The 16,349-nt window shown below is 46.6% G+C and overlaps 1 protein-coding gene across 1 annotated transcript in view; it reads left to right on the top strand.

Annotated features, from left to right (window-relative positions):
* Nucleotides 1–16,349, top strand: part of COL23A1 (collagen type XXIII alpha 1 chain) — a gene marked incomplete at its 5' end in the record, with an annotated part of 187,878 nt that overhangs the window by 45,143 nt on the left and 126,386 nt on the right.

Raw genomic sequence — 16,349 nt, forward strand, 5'->3', positions numbered from 1 at the left:
CTTTAAAATGTTGCTATTTCTGTGCTCCGTTGGAAACGGAGACATCAGAAAGGAGGTGGTTGCAATGAATACGTTGCTGTTAACACAGAAAATGTACTAATACTTGATTAAGCACAAAGTCTCTTGCATCTGGCTTCGAGATGTGCTTTTGGCTGTTGAGTGTACGATCATTTTTTGAGCCCAACACCAGAAAAGAGACAAGTAACCAAAGCCAGGAAGATGTACAACTGAGGAATTTTTGTGGACATAGTGGAAAAACTTCCAAAATTACACTGATCGGTGAAGGCACAAAGTTATGCTATTTAAGGTACTTGCAATTCTGAAAGTACTGCCCCTATTGGACTTCTGAATTTTATTTTTTTCATCTATGGTTGTGGGAGTGACTGTAAAAGTGCAGGCAAATAGAAAATTTTCTCCGTAAGCAAGAGTAGTTGCAGATTATAAGGACAAAGCCATGTGCAAATCTTGTTCCCACAGTCTTTTAGCTTTTTTTTTTTGGTGGTAAAAAGACCACAGCTGCACTATCGATAGCTTGGAGCAAACACGGAAGAAGCAGATGCTGAGCGAGTAACTCCAGTCACCCTTCATCTCTGACCTGGCACTGTCAGTGACGTTTCCATGATGCTTTCTGAGGCAGGTGGAGGACTGCAGTAAAAACCTGGGGCTGAGCTCTTATTGTACATACTAAGAAAGAGAGGGATTGCATGCATAACTTGAAAAACACCAAATGTAGAAAAGCTTTTTGTGTTCTAGTTAGTGAATTAGTACTGGATTGAGTTGAGTACCTTAAGATCTGTTTGGATCTGTCTCTCTTGCCCTGTTGGTTTAAAAGGCAATTTAAAAGTCTGTGGGTTCAGATAGTGTTATTCCTTCATTGCTGCTTTGTTGTCATAAAGAAGTTTCTCTTGTTGAGGAATTTTATTAAATTTTATTTAAATTTATTTAATTTTAACAGCTGAAGGAAGCAAAAAGTTTTCCACTGGACAATTGTGGTTTTGTCTAAATCTGAAATGATGACTTGCCGCTTGATAAGTGCAAGTGCTGTTGAGCTGAAATCACTGTGTCCCTCAACAGCTTTTTGATCTGCCAATGTCACTTCGACCCAGCCTTTTTTCCTGTTTTGGAGATTAGTCGTTTCTTCTTTTCTGGTTTTAATCAACCTAACTTATAAAAAAGAAAATTAAAGCAGACCTGAGGCTTGTACCATTCAACTTGTTGATCACAACTGTGGTGCATGGTTTGACGTAGACACTAGCTGTTGTCACTGGTTGTCTCTGCGGTAGTGCTTTTGATGTTCACATATGCCAGAGTGTTATGGAGAGGTCTCATTTTGTGTCTCGTTTTTTAGATCCAAGAGCGGGACTTCCCCAAGAGTAGCCCTCTCGCCCTGGTTTCTATTTGGTTGCAAGCCAAGCAAAAAAAGGTGTTGCACCCCAGCTCCTCTGCCTGGTGGCAGTCAGGGCTGAAACCCTGTGATCTGGCAGAATTTAAAAGGGGGGTGAATGTCCAGCTCATCACTGGTGGTGGTGGTGACGTGTGGTATAATCGGGACCATAAGATGGTTTTCTTACTGACTTAGCTGGCTGCTTGCCGTTAAAAATATTTTGGTGCGATACATGCTGAGTTCTGAGATGTGGGTAATGATGTTAGTGCCATCAGTTGTGGAGGCTCTGGGTTGCTTGGGAGCCACCGGCAGCAGGGTCTGGCTGTGTTCACATCTCTTTACTCGGGTTTGGAGTTGTAAAATAGCTTTGGGTGACCAGAGGAGCTCATTCTCAAGAGGGTCCCTGGGGGGGCTCTACCTGGCCAGCTTCGTTAGCTTAAACACACAGCACTTCGTGTGTGTCATTACCAAGGCAGCCTAATTAGGGCATTAGTGATAGCCAAAGTCTGCTGAAGAAAACAGCAGATGCCAAATGCATCCTGAGCTGCTGGGTTGAGCGTGGCTTGCTCATCCTTGCCAAGGTGACTCTGCCAGAAGAGGGAAAACCACGTGGCTAAAAAGCTGTAGGTCTGTGTTTGGAGACCACAATGCTGAGAGACCAGCTAGTGCCCTGACAGCACTGATCAGAACTAGTTAATAACACATTATTTCTACGGCATTAACTAGTGCTCTGCTTGAACAGGCTTTGTTGAGCAGAGAATTTCTGGCTCTGTGTGGTTTGTGAGACACAGGCTTGTTCGTTGTGTGCCAGGTTCACGTTCTGTGGGGGAGAGGCAGTGTCTCCTCCTTACTCTAGGAGATAGCATTTGAAAGACAGACGTGCTTTTGAACGTGACTGCTTCAGTCCTGCAGAGACCTCTCCTCGCAGACGTACTCGGCCACCGCTGTGGCTGTGCTGCTGGTTGTACTACCAGCTCCTCACTTGTGTGGCTGAATATCCCCCAGTCACAAGTGATTTTTCTTTGCAACCTTAGCATTTTTGTTGAATGATCGGTGCTCTGGGTGGCCATGAAGTGTCGTTTCTGTTCTGTCGGAGCAGGGTAGTAACATGTCCCGTAAAGCGCAGTGAAAGGTATGAGGCTTGTTGGAACTGCAGCTCTGCCAGCTGTAACGCTGGAGGAAGGAGCTGGAGTGGTTTTGAGTTTAGTTTATCAAGTAACTGTCAAGCCAGTAGAACTGATGGGAATGATGGAAATTCCCCTGACACATCACTGAATAACCAAAACCCAAATTGGGGACCAGCAGATTTTCTCAGGTGATGTGGCGGTGTAGCAGGGAAATCCTTGAAGACAAGGAAGGTATTGGGGAGGGGTGATTGTGCAGGATTTTTTGCTGCTTTTTGAAAAAAATAAGGTAAAAAAAATTAGGTTTCGAAGATGTTACTAAGTGTCTGTGCAGTATGAGGTTTTGAGCAAAGGTAGAACTCTGCTGCAGTAGTAGACATAGTTTCAAGCAAAGGGATTCCTGTACTACCAGTAACAACAGTGAGTGTTAGTGGGCATTGACTGGGAGGGCAGCTGAACCCCACAGAGCGGCATGTGATGGAGTGAGGAGAACAAATGGCTACGGGGGGAAGAATAAATTACAGTTGTTTACAGCTCTCATCTGAGTCAGCCACAAGCTGAAAGATCAGCTTTCCTTGGATGAAGATGATGCTTATTGCTGGCATCCCACTTCAGGCCTGAGGACAAGTCAGATGGCTTAAGAGACATTTAGACTTTTTTTTTTTTACTACTATTATTTTTAACTGAGAGTAGGTGGGTAACAGGAGGCGGTTGGTGGTCCTGCTATCGCTGCCCTCACATGGCACTTGGCTTCCCCAGAGACTGGCTGCATGGCTCAGGACAGCTGCAGGCAGACTGTGTGATGTAAACTGTCCAAGAAATTAAAGGATAAATCTGATGGCGCACAGTGTTCCCAAAGGGCATAATTGAAGACATCTCTGAAATGAGTAGCTCTCACTCTAAACCTTGGACTACAAGAGCGCTCTCAAGAGCACAGAGGGTTCGTAAATGTCAAGAAAACATCTGTATTTCCAGGACCTTGGAAACGTGTTCCTGATAAAAAAAACTTGGCTTTGCACTGCCTGGTCTCTGCGTGGAAGCTTCTTTTGTATTTGATAGATTCCTAACGATAACATCATGAACAGTGGCTTTGCTGTTGTTTAAAATATGATAATTGGAACCATTGAAGATGGTGAATTTGGAAATCAGACACTGCTCCATCAGTGGTCTGGGACAAGCATGGGGCTACCAGTCTTGCAGGGGAAGCTGTCCCAGTGTCTTGTTTCCACTACAGAAGAAATGAAAAGTATTATTTAAATAACTGAAGAACCTCTAAGTATTTTAATAAAAAGAGTATATACCACTGGTTGCAATGGAGTTTGCATTTTAAACACCCTCTGGCCTCCTGTGAGCACCTACCACCAATGACGGGGACGTGGTTTTGTGTTTACGCAGGCTGATGTGATGGCTGAGTGCAGCTCAGAAAGGGGGGTCTTGGACTCACCTTTTTCCTTCTGCTTGACCATGATGAGTAGCTGGGTCAGCCCAAGATGTTGTCAGCCCCTTGTGCAGAGGCTCTCGGGCTTTGGTGCAGCTTGGTGCCCTGAGCAGCAGGGAGACGTGGGGGAGAAGTGTTCTGTTCCCATGCCATGGGATAGCAAAGCCTGGCTGGGAAAATCTTCCTTTGTATGCTCAAGGGGTTGGAAAAATACTTCCAAGTGACAGGAGTCCTAAAATGATCCATTCTTGCCCTTGAATATCTTTCCTAAAAAGACTGGAGAAAAGATAAGCAGATACTAAGCAGCCGAGCAGGGATTAAGGTGTGCGTGTGGGTGTTCGCTATTTATTGTCTTTTCCTTGGCAGCTGCCGGTTCTTTGGGCTTTTTTTATAGCCATGCGTGAGACTTGGTTTGCCTAGTGCTTTTAATTATGAGATGCTTCTAAGCTGAGTTGCCTCATTTAGGTTTACAGGGGGATTTCAGAAGTCCATCCAGTCATTTGTCAGCTTTATTTATGTAAACTGAAAATGTCCCTGCTCTGAAATACCACATGAAACACTCGGGCTTTCCTGGAAATTTGCAGCTTTCATTGATAAATTTTGCAGGCCTTTTCACCATGGGACTTTGAGGCAGGAAGAGCATCTACCCTTAGTCTTTATTTAATGCCTGTTCAAGCTGAGGATGTACCAGACGCCTCGGCAAATGCTGGCTCTGCAGCCACGGCACAGGGCACAGGCAGGGCTGCGCTGCTTGCTCCTAGGCATGCGCTGGTGGTGGTGGTTGTATGATGAGGTCTCTGTCCTCGTCCTGGCTGCAGTTTAAAAATGTCATAATTTAAAGTATGCCTGGAGGCTTCTCTTAAACCTCTGTGTGCTCTAGATCTTTATGGGGAAGGAAAGGCAAGGTGGAGCATCCCGCTCAGATGTTGGAAGGCTTCTTTCACACCAAGGAGACCAATTCTGAGGTGTCTGCCAGATTTGAGTTCTGTGTATTTATTTTTCTGCAGATGTGTTTACACATGCGAATGCGTGCTTACAGATGTACGGTGTCGTGCATGAAGGCTCCTCAGCTGTGAGTGCAAGAGAGCCTCCAGTGTGGCTTCACACTGCAACAAACAGATGCTTGATGAGCGACCACCAAAAGGTGCCTTGGTGTCGGGGCGATCCTTGCATTGATCTCTGCCCAGGTTCCATGACAGGGCGAGAGGGGGATCTAAAAAATGAGACACAAAATGAGACCCCTCCATAACACGCATTTTTCCCGGGCAACGTGAACCAGATCTACTTGCGTTACCACCAAAAGAGCTGCTTCCATCTCATGCTGGCTCTTGTTCCCCTGCCATCTTCTCCCCTTTGCTGGCATAAACTTTTAGGGATCAAACCCAACGCTGTGCTCTGTCTCCAGTAATCTCTGTTCTGGTCCACCCTGCAGCTGTGCCGGCAATGGGCGGGTGCACGGTTGGATGGGGCTGGAACTGGGAGCGAGTGGCAGAGCACCTTCCAGGGGCAGTGCTGGACTAAACCCCTCCTGCCATGGCAGTGGTAGGTTAAACAATGTGTTGAAACATCCACGGGGGAAAAAACTGAAACTACTGCAAGTCCAAGCTCTTGTGCCTGGCACTCAGCGCTGTTCCTGATGAGTTGTATGCAGGTTTTTTGTTCGCATTTTGTTACTGCGGAAATTGTAAATATTTATAACCTACGACTTGGGAAAACATGCTTGCCAACACAACGTGCAATTTAAAACTGGATTAATCTGATTGGGGTGGGTTTAATCCAAGGCACTGTTACTGGGTTTTTTTCTCCTCGAGTTTGTGTACATTAGCCTAAAATTCTGGGAAACTGGCCTCTGTGCAGGGCGAGGGTGACAGGATGCTGGAAGAATACTGGCAAGTCACATCTGCTTGTGACCTGGTCCCCTGCCTGTCGAATTGGTAGAAGATCTCTCAATTACTTGTAAAGTTTATCTCCTTAAGTTGCTTTTCCTCTGCTCTTTAAATTTTTGGGTCTCTGCCAAACCCAGCTAGGGCAAGCATGGGACAGCATCCCCCCTCCCCCATCTCCATTACCACTGAAGGATGTCGTGTGGGTCGAGGCTACAGGAGCTGCCACATGGAGTCAAAAACCTCAGCCCTTTTGGGGGAAGCCTGGTTCTGGGCTCCCCTTGCCCCCCTCTCTGTTCTGCTGGAAAAGTGCCATCTCTTGTCCTTATTCGTTTGCCTGCAAAACAAGAGGGTCGTTTTCTTTTCCAGTGCTGGGGGAGTCAGGCTGTAACGAGGGCTTTTGGAGGGGGGAGCAGCAGGGACGAGGTGGGTGGTACCCCCCTAGTTCTGGCCAATTGAAGCACTTGGCTACTGGACCGTCCTCTGGCTTGGTGGACCCCGAGCCTTCCCCCTGGTGCTTGCGTAGGGAGGGTGGCTCTGCTGCAGCCCCCGGAGAGCAGCAGTGTCGCAGGACGCTGGTGTCCGCAGGTGTGTGTTGGCGTTTCCCTATCCAGCCCTTCATCTACAACAGTTTTTCCAATGAAAAATGTGGAGAAGTGACCGTGCTGGTGGGTAGGTGGGATTTTGGCATGGATATGAGCAGAGCCAAACACAAGTTGGGTTGTATCCCATGCTGCTGCTGCACTGTCACCCCGTGTTTCTGGCTGGAGTGGGGGCTGCTGCTTCCCTGCAGCTCTGTTCTGGGTCACGGGAGCTTTGGAGCTCTTCTGCTTAGTTGTCTTTCTCTGACAGTTGTATAAGGATCCGTCTTTCTCAGTCGTATTCTGGTGAAAACAAACCGGAGAATTCCCATATGCTAAATACACTTTCAGCCACCTCTGGCTTATCTAAGGAAGCCTGTGCTTGGGCAGAGTTTTGCAGAGGCAAGCAACTGCTTTGTTTTATGAAATCTGCATTTAAGGAGTACACGTGCCATTTGGTCACCAGCTGACTTAGCTTGAAAACCAAAGGCCGCCTTTGACTTCACAAGCTTTCAACTCATGTGTGGTACCTACAGAGACTGACTTAGCAAAGAGAAGTTTTCCAGTAATATAATTTCATTATAAGGATAAAAATAAGTGTATGAGTCACATAGTAGGATTAAACACATGGGGAGAATGTCGGCTTTTCAACTACATGGATTATTTAGAAGCTGATGGATGGTTTTTCATAACACGTTCATATTCTCTTGTAGATTAAAGAAGTGGAAAGCTATTGCCCTGTTGATTAAAATACCAGGCATCTACTGTGTTGAACTTGAAATTAATTTATTTTGATTTAATTGCCCTTCCTTTAAAATGTCAGTGAGCAACTTAGGCAAAACATATATTCAGAAAAGATGGTGGGTCCCCTCCAGAGATGCAAAGTCAGAACTGAGGTATGAGGAATGAAAATTAAAACTGCAGGTTATATCAGCAAGGAGTGAATCATCTGGGTTCATATTTTGGTTTGCCATTCCTCTCTTAAATCAAACTTGGAATTGTCACAAGGTTCTAAAAAAAACCAAATTTTGATAATGCTGTCCCAGGGATAACGGGGAATCCTCTTTTCCTAATTCCAGGCTGGAAGAGGCCGTGCCCTGCGAGTGAGCTGCAGTTACTCAAACACGAGGGTTATGAAGAAGTGAGGCAGCATCTGCCAGCCCCGCACAGTAGTTGTGTCTGGGGGAGGCGTGAGCGCTCAGGGCTCTGCTTCCTCTGCTCAACACCCATACCTGTTGTTCATGTGAATGAATTCCTACCTTCCGGTTGCTATTTTTTAACGCCTATTTCTTATATATTTTTGTCAACTGGGAGACATCAAAGCTGCTCTACCCAGGAAGAACAGGAGAGATAGTGAATAGCAATTGTTTCAAATTAGATCTTAATGGGGTGCAGATGTTGAGCTGTGCTTGCTAGAATTTCTTTGAAACTGCAGATGGTCTGGTAGTTCAGGGGTAAGAGAGGGGCTGGGAGGTTTCTTTGGTTTCATTTTCCCTCCTGTGTCATTTGTATGACATGTTAAATTAGGGCTGAATGTAAATGAAGAGGTAATACCCTGCTCCGGGCTCCGGTCTTGCGAAAGCCCTGCGTGTGTAAGTGTGTTATTGGAGCAGATTTTGCGAAGCAGCTTGGACTTACGTATAATACATCTCCATGCTTTCCCTTTGCATTTAACTCTGCTTTGGGTTGAAGGGGAACGGAGGAGAGCAGAGGGGCTGGGAAGTATGTAGACATTTCCCAACCGGTTAGAAATCCTTTGGGCTTTTTCTGCTCAAAAATATATGATTATATTTTAACAGACCTGACGCAAACTGTCTTATTTAAAATGCATGTGGCTTTCCCTGCTCTGTTAAACTTGGTAAAACATAAAAACTGCCTTCTCCCACTAGTTCATACATTTTACTGCTCTCTGGGGTGAATCTCAATAAATAACTGGGAACAAGATCAAAGGTCCATCTTTAAAAGACTGTTCGTAAATGCTCGTGTTCTCTAGCAGAGATGATTCTGCGCATCGGAGGGTGGGATTTGGTTTGAGTGCAATATGTGTGATACATGTAAGGCCTGCTTTAAAATACACAATGTTTTGGTGGCTTCTTTCCACCCATCCCAAAGGTGCTGAACCTCAGAGCTTGGCTGAGCTCAACAGGGTTTCAGGCCCTTAGCACATTTGCAAGCCACACTGCCCGCGCTTATCAGGATAAGCGGGAAGCCGAGGAGTGCTTTTAAGCTACTTCAACACCTTGGTGAATAGAGGGATGTGGTCACTGGTGCCTGTATCCTGCCGGCTCCTCTGGTCACACTGCTGAGCCCCAAAGCTCCCATCGCCTGCTGTGAAAGAGGGAACCCCCCCCCCAGAAAGAGGGGAATTGGCGGCAGCGTTTGTGCCGCAACACCTTGTGCAGCCCCTTATCTCCACGGTGAATTCTTTGGTGCTGTTTGCACGCTTGGTATTAGTCCTCCTGGTAATGAATGTGAAACAAAGCCCTCACGGCCCCTTTGATGTGGTCTTCTGCCTTTCTTCCTCCTCCATGTAGTGTTAAGCCTTTTAAATCTAGGTAGATAAATACACTATCGAAGATTGTAAAAGCACCAACGTAATTAAACTTGCAGTAATAAGGTTACACTTTGTTAGCTTAAAATCAGCATTATGCTGAAATAACAGGGCAAGTGAGTTTCGCCTTTTTGCTGTTCGGTAGGTGCTGGGGAAGGCATGATGGGCTTCATCTGCTGCCCGGTGCCTCCCGGCGATGCGAGGAGGAATGGGTGACAGGTCAGGGGTGTTCAACTTGGGCTGGCAGCGGGGGTGATTGCACGGGTGAAATAGTTGGGGAAAATATGGGCGTTTGTACTGGGGTAGAGGTGGAGACATCAAGTGTCCCATGTCATGCCCCTCTAGGAACCAGTTACCAGAATGTAGATGGTATGTGAGTTATATCGTAAACGTTATATTCTGTTGTATAAAAGACCTACAAAGAATGGTAAATTGTAAAGGGGGCTGGGTGGGGGTGTTTGAAAATGCACATAATGAAAAGCATGGGCTCTTTTAATTAAGACTGAGCACTTAAGATATTTTAATGAAACAGTAATTCAAAGTGAAGCTTTTATTTTGTGATGACATCCAGTTTACAACACTGTTATGACAGCCATTTACATCAAAGTGTCAATCTGCAGTTAAATATTTCATTTCAAATGAGTATTTGGATGAGCAGATTTCACCCACAAATTGAAATATTTTAACCAGTTAAGGGGAGAGGCTGTGCAACATCATGCAGGCTTTGCCGAGCTTGGTTGGCTCCGAGAGGAACTTTGTGATCCAGTTGCACCATTTGTGTTGGTGCAGTGGTGATTTCAGGGAAAGACTGGTTCAAACAGTAATGTGGATACTTGGTTTCTAATCTGCCTTTATCTGGCATTAGTTGTTCTTCACTAAATAAAGCTGGTGTGAGCTGCAATCTTGCATAGCTCCTCTTTCGAGGAAGGGTAATAGGGAATCTGATCTCTGAAAACATGGTTTTGTCTTCAAGTGAAGGTCACCGTGTCCTTGGGATGTTGCATAGGGATGTGTGTTGCCCCAAGTTGTGCAAAGGAAGAGATGGGTCAAAGGGTTCCCTGACCCCCACAGTGGGGGCTGGGGGCTGGAGCTGTCAGTCCCTTTGAAGCCACCCGAGGCACCTGGGCGCATGATGCAGATGCGTGGTGACAGCTTAGCCATGGTTTGTCTGGATGTTGGAAGAAAAGAGCTCTAGGTGCACTGCAGTTTGCAGTGGCCATCTGTTGATCGGCAAGTCAGTAGTTATTAAACATTTCATGTTTATCTTCTCTTTCTTTGACATGAGTCTTGTGAGATTTTATGTAGTTTTATGTGATTGTATAAGAGCAACAGAGTTGTAATCTCGGCTCTGGGTAACAGATGCCTGACATCTCCAGATTACAGACTAGAATATTTTTTTTTAAGGCCAGAAAGGATTACTAGGGTTGTTAAGTCTGTGTTTGATACTTGCCACTGTAGGATTTCTTCCAGAAACCAGATTAAAACTCTCATTTTAGAGAGGTATCTAATCTCCTCTGTAAGACTCCAAGCAGTGGCAAGCCATCCATCATGGACCGTGCTAGTCAAGCAGCGATGGGCCAGCCGCAGAGACTTCAGATTTGGGTTTGGAGCAGCATCCAGACTTCACATTCTTGCTCGGAGCTTATCTGGCAAACTCAGACTGCTGGAGCCTGGTGGATTGAGCGTGAGAGCTAATGTGAACAGGCTTCTGCCTTGCACAGCTGCACAGAAGCTGCTTTGCCATTTTTCATGTGTATTTGGGCACTGAGTCGAGCAAATATACCTGGGCTTTTGGGAAAGATGGAGTGCAGGTGCTGGTGTTATACACCAAATGTTGAAGCTTTGCTTGGTTCATCCCTTTTCCATGCATGTGCTCTGTATGGACCCAAATAACTGTAAAAGTTTGGCCAGGAACAAAATGTGCTGAAAGCATCTCTTCATCCATTCCTCTTGGTTTCATCTGTTGCAGAGGCACGTGGGTTTAAATTTCCTCAGTTTCTTCATTAATCTATTTGGCCCTCTATCCTAAACAACATTTTCCTGAGGGAATGTGTTGGAGAAGCAGCTCGTACACCCCTTCCCTTCGGTACAGTCTGCCAGCTCGTGCCACTGGCTGCTTTTGAGTTTCAGGAGTGGAAGGTGAGAAGCTGCAGTGACATGACAACCTGTCACCGCTGGTGAATGTCGTGGTGCCTGTGGGAGAGGAGTGTGGCAAGGGCAGAAGACTTAAAATGAAAAAGGTTAAAATAAAGAAACGTGCCTTTTCCTGTTGTTTAGTGAAAGTTCTCCAAAGGTGAACTGAAAGCAGAGCAGTTCCAAGGGGAAAGGCAGTATTAGTTGTTTATTGGCAGATTAGCTGGTAGCACAGATGCAGGTTTTTTTTAAAGGAGACTTGTGGGGATTTGAAGGGTTCCTGATCATAAATGATAAATTTCAGCCTTAAGTGGGACATAAGTGACTGTTAATTGAGGGCGGGGAAGGCTTGAATGGTCTTAAGCTGTGTTTGAAAGGTGGGGATACTGGCAGACAGGTTGTGCAGTCAGTGCTGTGGTGGAAGTTGCAATGTCTACTGACAAGGCTGGGTAAGCTTAAAAAAAATCAGGTGGTGGTAAAATACAACCATTATGTAGACATTAACTGCTAATGAGGTGTTTTCTGACTGGTGAAAAGCTGGAGAGAAGTTTAGTGACACAGGAATCTTTCTTTGCTCTTTGCATAAAGAACTCTTCAGAGGAATCTCTGTCATTAGGAGCTGACTTTGGGTTGAGTTTTTCTTTTGTGTAAAGTTCTCTAAACCTTTTAATAAGTGATTACTAATGGATTTTTTTTTTTTTTTGCTTTGCTCTTTTTCAAATCTCTGCTGCAGTAGTCTTTAGAGGCTTTTCTTGGTTTCACTGGCTCACAGCACTGCTGTCACACAGTCTCTTGCTTAGGTTTCTGCTGACTGTTTCAGGCATTGGCATGCTGGCATGGAAATTTCGTTGGATTTTCAAAAAATGCTAAAATCTTGACTATCTCGTATTGTGGCGAGAGAAAGAGATTAAAGACACAAGTGGCTTCTTCATACCCTTACCATCGTGGGAAAGAGTGTTGCTCCAGAAAGGATGACCTGAGAAGCAAGTTGCCATTTGGGATTCGGGGACATCAGCCCTCGCATGGGAGCGTTGGTGGCGTGAGCCTGGGCAGCGCGTTGCAAAACAGCATCATGCTCGTCGCGTCTTGTTGCTGGTGGGGCTGTGTCTGAGCGAGGCGCCTCCCGGCACGGATTGCACCCCCGGGCTGGGGACTGCCGCATTGTTGTGTTTGCTTTTAACTGCAATGCAGTTGGGAAGGATTGTGTTTGCTGCCCACAGACATTCCCGGAGCAGGAGTGCCACCCGGACCCACGGCGTTGTTTTATCTCTGTAACTCTCAGTTTTAGTCTTGGAAGAAGCCGTGGTTTGTGCTTTAGAAGAGACAAGTTGTTTGGTTTGGTACTGATGATCTGCCCTTGTGTGTAGCCTAGGCTTGAAGTTACTCAGAGAGGTAAGCTGTGGTGTTCTCAAAACGCAGCAAGTGATGATCCCGCAAGGCGCTGTGTTTACAGTAGGGTTACTTAAAAAGTCCCTGTGCAGCAGTGGGACAGCGTGAATTTCTCTGGCTGTGTCAGTGGTGCAGACAGGCAAGTGGCAGCAAAACTCGGAGAAGCCACATGCAGGGGAAAAATCCCACTCAGTGTTATCAGCTCTGCTGGATTCCCAAACTCTTCCTTGTTTACCCTTGTTTTCTTAAAGGGCTAATCACAAAATCAATTACAGAGTAAAAACAAGCAGTTAATTTGGGAAAGGATTAGAAAAGCTGAAGTCCCACAGTGTCAGAACTGGAAGTGTCTCTCCATGGCATCAGCATCAGGGAGGCTATGTTCCTTGGCTGGTCACTGCTTATTAAGTTGACAGTAACTTACATAGGTTAGCAGTGATTAACAATGATAACTTACATAGGTTAGCAGCCTGGGACTCACGTGACACCTCAGAACTGTTTCTAACTCTTCAAATAATTAACACTTTACAATAAAAAAGCAACCAACCATCCCCTAAAACCTTAATGCCAAGAGTTGTAAGGATATTTTTTTTTTCCATTTCAAGACTTAGCTGCTTAGAAACTTAAGCAGGTTGGAGCTTTACCTTTGCTTTGCTCGCTGAACATAACCCATTTACTTTTTCTTCCTAAATTCTGCAATTCCAAGCTGTGGCGAGGGGAGGTTAGAAGCTTTAAATGAAAAATGTATTGTCTAGGATAAAACAATGGTAAAGACGCTTATGGGGCTTAACATACCCGTGTGTCTGGTGCTATGCCTCTGGAGCGGGTTGGGAGGCTGCAGTTGTGCTGGGGTCCGTCTCTGCGGCTGGGAAGGGCTCAGTGTCCCCAAGGGTGGCACTGACCATGTGTGTAGCACAATGCAGTTGTCCCCCCAGGATGGCGCTCTGCTGTACTCCGTGGTGGTCCCTTTCCATATCGCAGCTCTCCTTCCTCCCCATGGTGCTGGAGGAAGCCCTCCCCCCTCCCCGTGCTCCCCAGCCCTCCCCATGGTGGGGGGCGCAGGGCTGCAGTCAGGCTCTTGGGCCAGCCAGCCCTCCACACGGGTGCCTGGGGCAGAGGATGCAGGAGTGGGTCTCATCCTGCTTCAATCTCCATCCCAGCGGTGGCAAAAATGTTTTCCCTTTGGCCTTTTGAGTCAAGGTTCCCGTCTCTAGCAGAGGGTGAGTTTGGAGGTTGTGTGGCATTTCCTGTCCTTGCCTTTGTTTTGGGTTAAAAGCTGGAAAACTCTGTGTTATGATTTTGATGTGGCCTACATAAAAAATGGTCTGATCTGTGCGCAGCCTACACGGAGTGCTCAGCTGCAAGGGAAGCTCGTTATAGCCCTTACAGTGACTGTCTGCCTTGATCCGGAGGGGGCCGGTGGTTTAGGGCATGTACATGGAATCGGACATTCCTAGGCTCCAGCTCCCAAAGCAGATCATTAACCTTAATTGCGTTGCCCTGGTGGTTTTGCTTGGTTGTTTGGCAGCAGCGGTGGATGGAGTGATGCGCTGATGGTATCCTGCATCTTGCGGTGCTGCCGCGCTAAGGAAGCGTGCTCAGCGTGCCTCCTCCCGAAGAAAAGCCTTAAAGGAAAAGGAAAACCCAATTTTTCAGCTGAAAACAAGGCAGGGAAATGGCAAAATGGGTGGTATGTTCTTTGTGCCTACTATTTAACTGGGGGAAACTTGATCAGGGAGGTCCTGGTCAAGTGGAGGACCCCCCGCCGGGCAGGGCAGGGGGTGCGGAGGATGGAGCGCAGGGACGGTGTGCCGTGGGCTGACCCCAGCCCTGCTGCGGGGAGCGAAATGAGGAGTCAAGTTGAGCCGGGGAAGGAGGGAAGGGTGGTGGGAAGGTGTTTGAAGATTTGATTTTATTTCTCATTATTTTGCTCTGATTTCTGTTGCTAATAAATGAAACTGATTTCCCTGAGTCAGGTCTGTTTGACTGTGACAGTAATTGTGAATGATCTCTCCCTGCCCTTATCTGGACCCATGAGCTTTTTGTTATATTTTTCTCTACCCTGTCCAGCTGAGGAGGGCAGTGATAGTGTGGCTTTGGTGGGTGCCTGACATCCAGCTGGGATCAGCCCACCACACTGCGACATGATGCGTAAGGGTTGCAGGGCAAAATTCGTGTTTGTTATGTATTAAATTAGTGCTTGTATACCCGTAATTGAATTTTAGCTTGTCAAAGAAGGACTTGGTTTTTAACAATGGACTTGATAATCGCAAAATCTTAGAATTTTGGCCTTTTACCACAGTTCAAGCGTATCTTTGAAATGTTTTCAAGTTGTTCGGTCCCCTGTTGTGTTCAGGTCCTCCTTTTCCCAGCTTTGTTTGGCCATGGGGACAGGAAACTTCTCTGGTGGAAAGTGGGGGTTTTTGCAATGTGCGGCTTCCAGGAACTGCTGTTTGGGGGGCAAATGCCCGTTCTGCTGTAAGATTTTGAAAAACAATAGCGATTGCTGATGCTGATAAAACTAAAACACTGTTAGCATTTGACTGGGACCGCACAGCTGCTCACTCGCGGTAACGCCTTTGAGTTGGTCCCCTGGCGCTGACAAGGCATCGGTGGTGGCATGGCATCGGATGGGACAGGCACATGGGATGACTCTCACCATGCTTTGGGCTCGTGGAAAAAATGTAGAGGAACTTTATAGCACACTTCTACAGTGTTTAAAGAACTGGGGCCAAGCTAGCCGGGATGCCTTGTAGTACCGCAAATACCGGAGATAATAGGGACGTGTGTTTCCATTTCTTAACCGTAGCGTGCTTGTGCCACTGCCTGTCTGCAGGAGTCCTGCTCTGTAAAACTGGCTCCGTGTTTATGGGGTTTTCACTTGCGGTGGCATGTTAGCTGGAGCGGAAGGTATTTGAGTGGTCTCCTAATGAATAGGAGGGGGGGAAAAAATTTGAACAGCCATCTCATACCCTTTTTTTTGATTGGGAGAAGGAGTGGGATGAGGTCCTTACGTAGTGCTACGCCTCCTCCATTAGCGTGTAGCCTTCCTTGGAGGGAAGTGAGCTGCTTGTGCTCTGCCAGCTCCCGGCTAGTGCTGCCTCTGGGGGTTTTGTTGCTTCCCCGTTCAGTTTTGTGCAAGAACTAACAGACACCAGCTCCAAGACCCACAGCACTTCTTTCTTCCCCCCTTCTGCTCCATGAAGCTGCTTTCCAGGGACCCTGAGCCATGTGCCGAGGGTTCCCAGGGAGCATGGAGAAGGCAGCACAGCTTTGGGAATGTCTTATTATTGTTTCCTCCCCCCTCCCAGCCCCTGTCCTGCTGCTTTCTCAAGCCAGCTATCTGTGAAGTCAGGGCAGGAAATGAAGGGGCTGCGGGGTCAGGGGTGCCTGGGGAGTGCTAAGGACCAGCCCGCTGAGAGCCTGCCGTGACTCTCCAGGCTTCTGCGCAAAAAGCAAAAGAAAGGTTTTTAGTTTGGTGGCGTTCATAGCCAAGCCAGGAAATAAACGTGGCCTTTCCAAGAGGGGAGAGTATAACTTGGTGTTGAAGTGGAAGCAGTAGTTGGACTGCAGGGTTGTATTTTGGGTAGGAGCAGTGCAGACGGTGCAGGAAATAAATGCATTGCTCATTAAAAGTCCGTTGGGATTACCTTTGGAGCCATGTCCTTGTTGTTGTCTTAATTAGTTTGCCCATCAGCTGTCATCAGAAACAGCAAGATGCTGTCCGGAGCTAGAGTCCCAAACTACAGGTGTCCTACTGTAGTTTTCTAATGGCATTCAGTGTATGAGAGGGTATTTTTAAATGCTTTCCCAAAACTTCACATATAAATTTTTGGGAGTTGAGCAACACAGCTCACAGCATCACTGGA

Source organism: Falco punctatus (assembly GCF_963210335.1).
Source record: "Falco punctatus genome assembly, chromosome: 8".
Taxonomy (NCBI): Eukaryota; Metazoa; Chordata; class Aves; order Falconiformes; family Falconidae; genus Falco; species Falco punctatus.